We start from the raw sequence: 14,898 nt of genomic DNA, 5'->3' as shown, positions 1-14,898 counted from the left end.
CAACCCGACATGTCCTGATAGCTAACCACTGGATAGTCCCTGTGAGCGTGCATCCCCAAGCTCAAAAATCAAAATAAAACGTTTATGGGGGAGAGCTCATCCGGAAAGGTATAAGTGTCTGGCCACATCTTACGACGCATGGTTAACAGAATCTCGGATCTCAACCTGGAGCGAGTGGAGCCGACCCACTGCATCTACCCAAGGAAATTCGAAACTCAAATAATTTCACAAATCTCAAATCAACCTCGACTGGGAGCAAGTGGGGGCTAACCACTGCATCTACCCCAGGAGTTGCAAACCAAACCCGGAGCAAGCAGAATTAATGCCACTACATCTACCCAGGCAGGTATTTCTCACCACATCCCGGAGCAAATGGACCAATGCCACTGCATCTACCCAGGTAGGTATATCTCAATCAGGTTCATAGTTAATATCAATCTCTTAATCGTTATCATTCTCATTAACAATCTCATAATCCTCATCATTCTTATTAAACAATCTCATCATCATCATCATCACTCTCGATAACAATCCCATAATCATCATCATTTTCACGATTCATCATTAATTCTCTTATTATTTCATCCACATAACTTACCAAGCTTAAGTCATCATCCTCTAAACTCATAACCACAATTACCCCTTTTATTCTTTTACTATTCTCACCCTTGATTCAATACCCTAAAACTGGTACAAAGGTTTTAAGTAAGTGTTACGGAAGGTTGCAAGCTTGTCGGGAAGGTAAAACAGTTAAAAACAAAATTTTCTTTGAAAAACAGGGCAGTGTGCGTGCGCACAGGGCTGTGCATACGCATGCCCAGAAGAATTTTTCAGAAAGTGTGCGTGTGCACAAGGCTGTGCATACGCACAGAAAGTAAAATTTTTATTGTTGAGTGTACACATAGAATGTGCAAATGCTCCCAACAGAATGCAGTTCCCAGAGTGTGCGCGCGCACAGGTCTGTGCGTGCGCACAACTTGCAAAACTTTGTTGGTTGTGTGTGCGCACAGGGCGTGCTAGCGCTCCCAACTGCAGTCATATCCCCGTGTGTGCGTGCGCACAGACCTGTGCGCACGCACACTTTAAAAAACATACAGGGTGTGCGTGCGCACACAAACCAGAAATCATAAAATTCTGCAACATCACAGAATTTAGATTTTGACACCAAACTTTAAACGGTCATAACTTCCTCTACAAAAATTTATTTTCTACAAACTTTATATCAATTTAAAGCTTTCAATGCCATCTTTAATTTAAAATAAGTTTCATTTAATTTTAAGCTTTGAGACTCTAGTTATGACCCGTCAAAATTGACCTAAAACTCATTTTTACCAAACTTTGACAAACCTCAATTTTCAAAATATACTCTTTTCAAGCCTCTTCTAAACCAACCAAAACTTTACCAATTCAACCTGAACCACATTCTAAGTTCCTTATCCAATCCACCACACATCAATTCTCTATTTTCATCAATCTTAGTTCAATAATTCAATTCAAGCAACATCCAAGCTTTCAAGTTCAATAATCAACAAAACCTCATACTCAAACACTTATATATCACTATCATTCATTCAATCACCAATCATCAACCATATACATACCGTCCTCATCTTTTTCGGTCTCCGGCCCAAATTCACAATCCAATACATATTTCACAAACTATTAATCATTATCCACTTTTATCAAATTTCACAACACCCCAAACATGCAAGTTCACACAATTCTCAACTCAATCATTAATCTACATAATACATCAACTATGCACATTAATACCTACCATTTACATAATCTAAACCTAATCCTAGGGGCATCTAACCTAGGATTCTCATCACACCACACGGTACTTAAATAAAACTTAAACTGTACCTCTTGTAGCCAAATTAATTGAGCTCCTTCTTGGAAGTCTCCACCAACCCTTAGCTCCAAGCCTCACCAAAGATCCACAAGCAACACCAATCTCCCAATTGTGCACCAAAATCGACCAATACTTTAACATAACCAATTTCACACTAATAATCAACCTAGGGTTCATGAAATTTATAAATCACAAGGGTTAGGGGGCTCCTTACCTTAACCCACAAAATTTTGTGATGAATATCACCAATGGCTCATACTAGAGCACCCATAAACAATCAAAATCACAAGATTTTCTCAAAATTCAAACCAAATTCGAAATAAAAGAGGAAAATTAAAACTGGGCAGAGGAGAGTTAAATACTCACCACAAAACTTAGATAGACTCGAAGAGGCAGAAAAGAGCGACGCGTGGTCATAAACGGCTCGTCAATCAGAGTTCCGGAGAGAAAGTTATGGTGATTTGAAGATCAAAGAGAGTTAGGGTTTCTTGATAAACCATTATTTAATGATTTATATTGTGTTTAATTGTGTGGTTTTATCAAATCTTTACCCACTTATTCATATGATTAGCATGTATTTACAATTCCTTCCCAAAAGTGTTTATGATTGAAAACTTGCTTCCTAGAGACTTTTAATTATGTATTTTAATTCTCCTTTATCCCATTCGATGCCGTGATCTGTGTGTTAAGTGTTTCAGGCTTCATAGGGCATGAATGACTTGGAAATTGGAGAGGAGGCTTGCAAAAATGGAAGGAACACAAGATACTAAGGAGATGACCAGCGAGCAATGACGCGAGCGCATGGCCCACGCGAACGCGCAAAATAAAGAAATCGCAGCGACGCGAACGCGTGCCTGACGCAAATGCGTGGATTGAAGTCTGCACGAATGACGCGGTCGCGTGGACGACGCGAACGCGTGATAAGAAAAATCGCTGAATAACGCGAACACGTAGATGACGCGTACGCGTGACCTGCGCGATCTGCAAAAATAACAGAATACGCTGGGGGCGATTTCGGGCCGCATTTTGACCTAGTTTTCGGCCCATAAACACAGACTAAAGCTAGGGAACGTACAGAAACTCGAGAGAGCATCCACACACATTGAGATTGATCACATTGGGATTACTTTAGTTTTAGATCTGAATCTAGATTAGTGTTATATTGATAGTTTATGCTTTTGCTTTGGATTGTGGATGTTGAAGAGCCATTACCTCCGTGAAGATACTACTTTAGTTTGTTTCCTTATTCTTTACTCTTTTCAGTTGATTATTGACTCTATTCAAATAAGTATGTTACGTTTTGAGTTTATTAATATATAGAATTATTTTTATTTTTAATTAATTTTAATTCTCTATTTAATTTTATTTAATTATGTCTTCTTATATTTTTATGATTGTTAATTTCATGTCAATGGAGTAGATCCTCCACTTGACATGGGGTTGATTAAGAGGAGACACTTGAGTTGGAATGCTCAAGTGCCTGGTTAAATTGGATGTTGTTGGCCAATTCTGTATCTGCTAACACTGGACCTTCCCAAGGGAGAGGACTAGGATTTGCGGGTAAGAGTTGGTTTGATCACTTTACTTTCCTTTATTCAGTAAGGGTTAACCAAGTGAGAACAACAACCTCTTTACACTACACTTGAGAAGATTCCAACAAGGACAGAACTTCCACTTGATTATTCCCCCAGTCAAGGCCTTTTAATTGGAATATCAATAACTGTTCTTAGTTTATTTTTATTGCTTTGATTCTCAATTAATTTAGTTATTCATTATCAAAACTCAAACCTTCTAGGAATTTTCTGATTAATAAATTAGCGCTCTTTCCTGCAACTCGTTGGGAGACGACCTGGGACTCATACTCCCAGTATTCTTATTTCCAAAACTTGTGACAACTCTTTTTAAATTGGTGAGGCAGATCTTAGCTGGTTAAGAGCTATACGTGCAGCGCTATTCTCTTATTTGAAATATCTTAATTGGTTGACTTCTGCCACGCACCGTTTCTCTCTTCTCATCTCTCTCTTTTCATTTCAGCAACAAACACACTAAATGAGGGTTATGGTGGCTGAATGGCTTTAAGTTAAGGCTTATATATGCTGGGGTTAGATCCACTTGGGCCCAATTCAATTGGTTTAGTCCGTTGGCCCAACTTTGGGCTAAAACCTTTAAGATTAGCGCTTTAAATCGCATTTTAAATATTTCTACCTTCCCTAATTATAAATCCTAATTTCTTAACCTTATTTACTTATAATCACTTTTCTCAGCTGCAGTACCAGACAGATCTCAGCTGGTACTGCCGGTCAAAAATTTAGTGCGCATTTTTATGCAGAGAACATTGTTTTCCGAATCAGAAAAATCCACTGAGTCCAAATATCACAGTTAAATTATCAAATTCCGATAGCTAAATTTTCAAACCATATTCGCTCCTATTTAATTTATTATTTAATTAATTACGGTTTGACCGGATTTTACATTCTACCCACTGATAAACCACTATTTTATGGTTTATCTTGTGCTCAATTTAGTGATTTTTATCAAGTCTTTGCACACTTATTCATACTAATTGCATGGTTTTACATTTTCCTTCCTAATATTGTGCTATGATTAAAAACATGCTTCTTTGGTCTTAAATTTACTAATTTAATCCCCTTGATAAACCATTATTTTATGGTTTATTTTGTGTTTAATTGTGTGGTTTTATCAAATCTTTACCCACTTATTCATATGATTAGCATGTATTTATAATTCCTTTCCAAAATCACTCCATGGTTGAAAACTTGCTTCCTAGAGACCTTTAATTATATATTTTAATTCTCCTTTATCCCATTCGATGCCGTGATCCGTGTGTCAAGTGTTTCAGGCTTCATAGGGCATGAATGACTTGGAAATTGGAGAGGAGGCTTGCAAAAATAGAAGGAACACAAGAAACTAAGGAGATGACCAGCGAGCAATGACGCGAGCGCATGGCCCACGCGAACGCACGAAATGGAGAATTCGCAACGACGCAGACGCGTGCCTGACGCGAACGTGTGGATTGGAGTCTGCACGAGTGACGCGAACGTGGATGACGCGTATGCGAGACCTGCGCGATCTGCAAAAATAACAGAATACGCTGGGGGCGATTTCGGGCCGCTTTTTGACCCAGTTTTCGGCCCAGAAACACAGACTAAACCTAGGAAACATGCAGAAACTCAATAGGCATCCACAGATATTCAGATTTATCACATTAGGATTACTTCAGTGTTAGATCTGAATCTAGATTAGTGTTACATTGATAGTTTATGCTTTTGCTTGAATTTTTTGATGCTAAGAGTCATTACCTCCGTTGAAGACATTACTTTAGTTTGTTTCCTTATTCTCTTATTTTTAATTAGTTACTCATTGACTATGTTCAGATAATTATGTTGCGTTTTGAATTTATTAATATATAGAGTTATTTTTATTTTAATTAATTTTAATTCTCTATTTGATTTTAATTAATTATGTCTTCTCATATTTTTATGATTACTAATTTCATGTCAATGGAGTAGAATTTCTACTTGACATGGGGGTTGATTAAGAGGCGATACTTGAGTTGAAATGCTTAAGTGCTTGGTTAAACTGGACGTTGTTAGCTAACTTCATACTTACTAACACTAGACCTTCCCAAGGGAGAGGGCTAGGATCTGAGGGTAAGAGTTAGTTCAATCACCATACTTTCCCTTATTTAGTAAGGGGTAATCGAGTGAGAACAATNACCCTTTTTAAATTGGTGAGGCAGATCTTAGCCGGTTAAGAGCTATACGTGCAACGCTGTCTCTTAATTGAAATCTCTAAAATGGTTAACTTCTGCCAAGCATCAATTTTTGGCGCCATTGCCGGGGAGTTGCAATAGTATGCTAAATTATTAATTAGTGTATATATTTTATTTTTATTTCAATATTTTATTTTTACTTCTGTTACCATGAGCTATTTATTTTTCTCATTGAATGACGCGTTCATTGCCTGATCCGAGTTTAGTTCCATTTGATCCTGAAATTGAAAGAACTCTTTCACATATTAGACGAACTCGATGTCGGTTATCCTCCGAGGGTGGTGAAGTGATTATTATCAATTCACCAGTCTCATCTGAGGGCAAATCTGAACCACCATCTGAGAGCGAAACAAGCTCCTTTACTACTGATTCAGTTGATTCACGTGCAGATACCATGGCAGCACCTAGGAGAATTACCCTCCAAGAAGCTGGAGCCCCAGATTTTACACTGCAGCCGTATCAAGTGCATCACCCAACTGCAGCTACAGATTTTGAACTAAAAATCGCACTGATCAACTTGATGCCCAAGTTTCATGGCTTACCTGCTCAAAAGCCTATCAAGCATCTTAGGAATTTCTAGACAGCCTATTCTACTATTAGGCGTCATGGTGCAGATGAAACGTCCATTCTGTTAACCGCTTTCCCATTTTCTCTTGAGGGAAAGGCAAGGGAGTGGTACTACTCCCAACCTGAAGCAACTGTTACCAACTGAGATACACTCAGGAGAGAATTTTTGGAAAAATACTTCCCAGTTGAAGTCACAGATAGACTGAGAAAAGAGATCTTCTGCATTGTTCAAGGTGAATCATAGACTCTCTATGAATATTGGGAGCGCTTCAACAATCTCCTAGACGTATGTCCCCATCACATGATTGGTAAACTAGTATTGATCAGCTACTTCACTCAAGGCATGAACCCCCAGGATAAGACTACATTGGAAGATACGAGTAATGGTTCTCTGAAAAAGTACAAAACTGCAGATGAAGCATGGCAGCTGATCAGCGACTTAGCTGAGTCCACTAGGAATCATAGACAGAGGCGCAACCCTCCCAAAGCTGTTGCAGAGATTTCCATTAGCAAAGAGACTACTGCTCTCACCCAGAGTATATGTGAAATGACCAACCTACTGAAGCAGATGCATTTGAATCAACAACAAGCACAACAAGCTCAGCCTTCACCACAACAGAGCCAACAGTTAGTTCCACAAAGAGTATGCAAAATCTGTGCTGATTATAGTCATTACTGATAAATGTCCGCATCTCTAGGAAGACAACACTGTGGCAGCCACTCACAACTTCTATGACTGCACGAATCAAGGATACAATCAACAAGGTGGCAACTACAACCAAGGTGGCAACAATAACCATGGATGGCAGGACAACTCCAACCAAGGCTGGAGAGATAATTCTAACCATGGCTGGAGGGATAACTTTAACAGAGGAGGCAAAGACAATAATAGAAACCAGAGGTGGAATAACAATAATAACAACAAACAGCAAAACCAGAACCAGCCTTACAGAGCACCTCACCTAAGACAGCCACAAGGACCCCAGCAAACCCAACAACAAGTTTCTCAGACTTCTTATTCTAATTCCTCATCAAATGACGAGATGCTCCGTTCTCTTGCGCAAGGACAACAAGACATGCAAGCGCAGCTTAACTCTAGTCTGAATGGCTTAACTGGCACTTTACAAGCTTTCGTCTCCCGCATGGATTCCTCATTTAATTCCACACATCAACCTTCAAGCTCTAATGGAATTCCTTCTCAACCACTGCCTAATCCCAAGGGTGACATCAATGCCATCACTCTAAGGTTCGGAACCACATTACAGGAAAGGAATCATGAAGAGCCAAACCCACCAGAAAATATGCCAGCAGAGGATGTGGTGGAAGTGGAAGATGCTAAAGAAGAAGAGGACGTACAAGACATAGTTGAAGAAGAGGAAGCTCAGCTACACAATGAAGCCCCAAGGGATGCAGAGGCTACAAATCATGCCCTCCCAGTCCTATTTCCACAAATTGCAAGGAAACCCAGAAAGCAGATGGAACTCGATCCCAAAATGGTAGAAATATTCAAAAAGGTCGAGGTAACTGTTCCCCTTTTTGATGTTATTCAACAGGTACCTAAATACGCAAAGTTTCTAAAGGATTTGTGCATACATAAAGATAAAATTAATGAATTAGAAACTATTCCTTTAGGTAGTTCTATATCTGCTTTAATGGGAAATATACCTGAAAAATGTAGTGATCCAGGTCCATGTATGGTTAGCTGTACCATTGGAGCTGTGATATTTTCTGACTGTATGTGTGATTTAGGAGCATGTGTTAGTATAATTCCTTGGTCCATATATGATACTTTGAGGCTTGCCCCTTTAAAAAGGTCGGCAGCTCGTTTTGTGTTAGCAGATAAAAGCATTATTACAGTAGTTGGAATTGCTGAAGATGTACTAGTGAACATCAAGGGGCTCACATTTCCCATTGATTTTTACATCCTGGAAATTCCCCCTAATGACTCAGGAAGACCATCATAAATCCTGCTTGGAAGACCATTCCTAAAGACTTCAAAGTTCAAGCTGGATGCATTCTCAGGAACTTACTCTTTTGAGATAGATGGCAGAACAGTGAATTTCAGTTTAAATGAAGCTATGAAGCATCCTCCGGAAGATCATTCTATCTTTCAATGCGACATTATTAATGAAACTGTAGCTGAAGTTCACCAGGAAGAATTAGAAGAGAAGTACATGGAGCAAGATCCAAGTGTGGGAACACTTTCTGAAAACAATGAGAAGACTTTACCATTATCACCAGTCCCGGATGATCCAGAGCCTAGCTATGAGCAAAAATTAGAATTAAAGCCCCTTCCTCCACACCTCAAGTATGCTTACCTTGAGGACAAGCAGAAGTTTCCAGTCATCATTGCAAAGGAACTCACTTCTTAACAGGAAGAACAGCTACTCAGTGTGCTGAGAAAACATAAGAAAGCAATTGGATGGAGCTTGGCAGATATAGTAGGCATTAGTCCTCAAGTTTGTGAACACAGAATATTCTTAGAAGAGAGAGCAAAGCCTATCCGTCAGCCTCAAAGAAGATTGAATCCAACCATCTTAGAAGTTGTCAAGAAAGAAGTAACCAGACTACTTGAGACAGATATCATTTACCCCATCTCAGACAGTGAATGGGTCAGTCCAGTACAAGTGGTGCCCAAGAAGTTTGGAGTCACAACAATAAGAAATGAGTACGGAGAGCTCTTGACAACTAGAATGCAGAATTCATGGAGAGTTTGAATTGACTATAGGCGTCTCAACCAAGCCACTCGCAAGGATCATTACCCCTTGCCATTCATTGATCAGATGCTTGATCGCCTGTCAAGTAAATCTCATTATTGTTTCTTAGATGGTTATACAGGCTACTTTCAAATTTATATAGCTTCTGAAGATCAAGAAAAGACTACTTTTACATGTCTTTTTGGGACTTATGCTTATAAGAGAATGCCCTTTGGCTTATGCAATGCACCTGCTACTTTTCAAAGATGCATGATGAGTCTTTTCTCTGATCTTATTGAGAACTGTATGGAAGTTTTTATGGATGATTTTAGCATATATGGTGATTTATTTAGCCTTTTCTTTGATAGTTTATCTAGAGTGTTAGACAGATGTGTAAGTACAAACTTTGTAATAAATTTTGAAAAATGTCACTTTATGGTCAAACAAGGAATTGTACTAGGACATGTTGTGTCTAATACTGGCATTTCTGTAGATCCAGCAAAGGTGGATGTTATTTCTAGTTTACCTTACTCCTCCTCCGTGAGGGAAGTCCGTTCGTTCCTTGGCCACGCAGGTTTTTACAGGAGATTCATTAAGGACTTCAGTAAGGTAGCATTACCTTTATCCAGATTGTTGCAGAAAGAAATTGAGTTCGAGTTCAGTGAAAGCTGTATGCAAGCGTTTGATAAGCTGAAGACCGCCCTGACTCAAGCTCCAATTGTGAGAGGACTAGACTGGAGCCAGCCATTTGAAATCATGTGTGATGCTTCCAACCATGCAATAGGAGCAGTGCTGGCTCAGCACGAAGGTAAGGACCCTTTTGTAATTGCTTATGCATCTAAGACTTTAGATGCTGCTCAGTCTAATTATACTACTACTGAAAAAGAGCTTCTTGCTATTGTTTTTGCTCTAGATAAATTTCGAGCCTATTTACTTGGTACTAAGGTAGTAGTGTACTCAGACCATGCAGCTCTAAAATATTTATTAGCTAAAAAGGAGTCTAAACCAAGGCTAATACATTAGATACTGCTGTTACAAGAATTTGATTTAGAAATTAAGGACAGGAATGGTAACCAGAATTTAGTGGCAGACCACTTGAGTCGCCTTGAGCACATTAAGGGTGACTCCATTCCTATAAATGATAATTTCCCATTTGATAGCTTACAAGCAGTATCTGAAGTAGTTCCTTGGTATGCACCTGTAGCTAATTATCTAGTTAGCCACACTTTTTCTCCATATTTTACTAAGCACTAGAGAGACAAGCTGAAAAGCGAGTCCACATATTATATATGGGACGATCCATATTTATGGAGGTGTGGTGCTGACCAGGTAATTAGACGGTGTGTGCCCCAATCAAAATTCCAGTCCATTTTATGTGCCTCAATCAGAATTCCAGTCCATTTTAGAGGCCTGCCACTCATCTGAGAGTGGAGGACATTTTGGCCCTCAAAGAACAGCTAGAAAAATTCTAGACTGTGGATTCTGGTGGCCCACTCTTTTCAAAGATGCTGCTGAATTTTGTAAATCTTGTTCCCCATGCCAAAGGTTTGGTAATATATCCAAGAGGGATGAGATGCCTCAACAGCTTATGCTTTTCTGTGAAATTTTTGATGTTTGGGGCATTGACTTCATGGGTCCGTTTCCAAATTCTAATGGTTACTTTTATATACTGTTAGCCGTAGATTATGTTTCTAAGTGGGTGGAAGCAATTCCTACCCGCAATGATGATGCTAACACTGTTGTTTCCTTTGTTAAAAACCATATTATCTGTCGCTTTGGATCACCGCGAGCAATCGTGAGCGATCAAGGCACCCATTTTTGTAACAGGAGACTAACAGGATTACTGAAAAAGCATGGGATAATTCACAAAGTAGCAACAACCTATCATCGCCAGACCAATGGGCAAGCCGAAGTCTCTAACAGAGAGATTAAACGTATTTTGGAGAAGATAGTAAAACCTCATAGGAAGGACTGGAGTGCCAGGCTACAAGATGCACTCTGGGCATATAGAACAGCGTACAAGACACCCATTGGGATGAGCCCCTTCTGCTTGGTATACGGAAAGGCTTGCCACCTCCCCGTAGAGGTGGATCACAAGGCTTTTTGGGCTGTAAGAGAGTGCAATATGAATCTTACGAAAGCTGGTGCTAAAAGAAAGCTACAACTAGCAGAACTAGAGAACCTCCCCCTAGAAGCATATGACAACTCCAGGCGTTACAAGGAGAAAATGAAGGCTGTCCATGACAAGCACATTAAAAAAAAGAATTAAGACCAGGGGAGTTAGTCCTACTATATAACTCCAGACTGAAGCTCATGCCAGGTAAACTGAGATCAAGATGGGAAGGTTCACACAGAGTAGAGAAGGTAGAGCCAAACGGAGTTTTCCACCTGCGTCATCTTACTAGCTCCAAATTTCTAAAGGTCAATGGACATCGCCTAAAGCTTTATCATGGTGAGAAGATGAAGAATCAAAAGGAACTAGAGATCTTCCTCTTGGAAGACCCACCAAGAGAAGCAGAATGAGCCTAAAGAGCGTCCAACTTAAGGACGTAAAAGCAAAGTGCTAGGTGGGAGACAACCCACCATGGTATGATCGTTCCATTTTAGTCTTAGTTTTATTTTTACTTTATTTTTATGATGTTAATGACTCTTCTCATCATCCCTGCATATAGCAGCATATAGTTTTCATGAGCATTATGCATTATATATATATACAAAAAACGCACGCGACGCGGCAGTGTCGCTAATGCGTCCGCGTCACCAGGGCGTATTGAAGAAAAGAGAATTGGACAGAGAGTCACGCAAAAGCGTGGCTGGAGGCATGCCTTAGGCACAAACATGCCCACGCATCCGCGTCACCCACGCGTCCGCGTCATTTGGAAAATAAGCTTCCCACGTGTCCGCGTCACCCACGCGAACGTGTAGCCTGTTAAATCGACGTAAATGGGTGTATGGCAGCAAGTAATGATAGAGTGGGACTGGAATGATGATAAAAGCACCAGCCCTGTCACGCGACCGCGTCGTCCTCCAAACGTGGCCATCCACGCGATCGCGTCAACCAAATATTTTGGCAAAACGAGTTTGAGACAGAGAGTTGCGCGAACGCGTCGCTGCCCTCGCGCCATTCGCACAAATCAAGTCACGCGACCGCGTGACCCACGCGTCCGTGTCACTTGAAAAAAATCACACACCATGCGATCGCGTGACTCACGCGTCCGCGTCACATGCGGCGCACAGAATATCCAGATCAGCCAAAATATCTTATCTTTTCTTCCTCAAATCCTAATTTTTCTTTTCCTCTATTATTTCTTTCTTCCCCCTTCTTCTTACTTCTTTCTCACTTTCTTCTTCTTCCTTTTCACCACCATTATCAAGGTTTTTTATTTTCCTCTTTTTCTCTTTCCTTTCCCATTATTATTCTTATTTTTATTATGTTTTCTTCTTTTTCTTTTTACTTTCTTTATCTATATTTTCTTTTTCTTTTTCCTTCTTTCTTTTTTTTTTATTCCTTTTAATTGGTGTTGAAAATCTATTTAGGTCTTTATTTTCTATATTTTGCTTGTGGATTATCATGGACTTGTTTGACAATTATATATTACTTTTCAAAAAAGGGTCGCTTGCATGACTAAATTTACTACTTCCACTAACATATTCAACATGCATGCCAAGTGTTTGTAAAAACGCCCGTATGACATTACACATTATTTTTACTCATTCTACACTACTACTTTAATGCATGTTTTTCACAAAAAAAGCCCTTTTATATTTTATTAATTTCATATAATTGTCAATACAAACAAGTTATTAGTTTGAAATACTTGGTAATCTAACTTGGACATTGAATGCTTGATCTATGCTACTCATGCCTTTGCCAGCATGCCAATAAACATCTTGCATTTAATTGCCACCACATGCACTTGCTATGTTTCCTTTGATGGACTTTTCACATGTAGTCTAGACCATGTGTTAACAACATCATTCATTACAGTGCATTGATTACCACCCATAATGTTCGCTCCCTTGCTCGAACCCCTCGCTTTACATTTTACTTTCTCTTTCCTTTTTCAGGATGGCCACAAGAAAGGCAAGGAGAAAACTACTCCCAAACTATCAGCAAGGAGAGGAACAAAAAGAGCATTAGTGGCAGAGTCATATTCAACAGCAGTAAAGCCCTCAACAAAAAGAATCAAGGGGATCGTCAAGGTCGATGAAAAAGAGAAAGCCTTCCCAGCAAAGGACACTGCGTGGTTTCCTTACCGCTACTGTGAGCAGATGTTCCCCATCCTGGCAGAGAGGAATTACAACAATGAATACCTTCTCATCCTCTCGACCCGCATTGCTGAATTTGTTGAGCCACAAATTGAACGAAGACAATGGGGATTCCTACGGAGACAGCCACGGCAGGTTAATCTCTCATGGGTAGTAGAATTCTACTCTAACTTTCACATGCCAACCATGCAGTCTGTCTATGTCCATCAGAAGCAACTCCCCATAATGGAAGAGGCCATTCAACAAGCTTTAGATCTTCCCCCTGCTCCAGAAGGATTGGACGCATTCCAAGAAGCCTCACTCAAGCGCCAGATATACCAATTTGACTGGGACGCCGTTCTCAGAATTATAGCACAACCTGGCAGCAGATGGATCTACGGATACCATCGATCCTGACCAAAAGGGATATCGGCTTCAGCACTTACCTTGGAGGCTCGAGTATGGGCACAGATTATGTCTCATTACGTCTTTCCGAGCACTCACGAGTCCTCCTTCACTGCAGACATGGCTGTTTTACTCTGGTGTATTCTTACAGACCAGCCTCTAAACTTACCAAGACACATCCAGAATGCAATGGGACACGTACAAATTGCGGGCAACTTACCTTTTCTCGCCTTGGTTTCAGATCTCGTCTCAGCAGCCGGAGTCTCTTACAGAGCTGGGGACACCAAAGCCTTCCTTCCACGGGATGATCAGTACGTCCCTAATGGGAAATATATCAGACCACCAGCAGCCACTACAAGTCAGCCTACAGAACCGGCTGAAGACATTCCTCCTTCAACACCACAAGCACCTACAACAAATCAACTGCTCCGTCAGATACTTGAAAGGTTGGATCGACAAGAACACAAAGTAAAGCTAAGAGAGCGCCGTAACAAGCACCGATTCACATACCTCAAGGAGCTACTTTTGGGAAACTACAAAGACCCAGACACCTTGGAGTCCACTTTATTTACCAGCACAGGGAGCCATGATGATCCCGATGGTGGAGATGCTGCTACCAGCCCCCCTTTGTTCCTGATAGATGGCACCGAGGACGGTGCAAAGCCTTAAGTGTGGGGAGGTTGGTCAGTACCTGACTTCCGGAGGTAAATTCTTTTCCTTAAACACTAGTAAAATAGGATATTTAGTTAATTTTTCTTTTGTCGAATAGGATAGATTGCATAGAAATAGGTTATTCACATGCATGTTCTACTTGATTGAAAATAATAAGTTTCTTCTAAGACCCTATTTTCTGAAAAATTTCACTAATTTAAATCAAAACTTTTGTGTAAACTTGTTTGAAGTTGTATTTGGAACATAGTTTAAAAAAGCGAAGAACACATAACCTGTGAGATTTGAGCTTAATTACATGGTTACATTATTTAACCATAAATATTTTATTCTTGTGTGTTTGCTTCTCTATGACTGTAATTTTATTTTGTTTCATCCTATATGTCCAATGTTTAATATGTTATATGCATGCGTATGATTGAGGCCATTATTTGTTTAGCTCACTTATCCCAAATAAGCCTACTCTTTAAATTACCTTTGTCAGTCACTTTGAGCCTTTTTATCCCATTTGTTCTATATTTTACCACGTTACTAGCCTTAAGCGGACAAACAATTAAATATCCCAATTGAATCTTTGGTTAGCTTAAGATAGGAATTGTGTGTTAATTGAGTATGGAAAGATTGTGGGAACAAGGGTTAATAAGGGGATGTGTCATGATAAAATA

Source organism: Arachis ipaensis, chromosome B10 (assembly GCF_000816755.2).
Source record: "Arachis ipaensis cultivar K30076 chromosome B10, Araip1.1, whole genome shotgun sequence".
Lineage (NCBI taxonomy): Eukaryota > Viridiplantae > Streptophyta > Magnoliopsida > Fabales > Fabaceae > Arachis > Arachis ipaensis.
The sequence above is the reverse complement of the archived record's forward strand: the minus strand, read 5'-3'. Positions refer to the sequence as shown.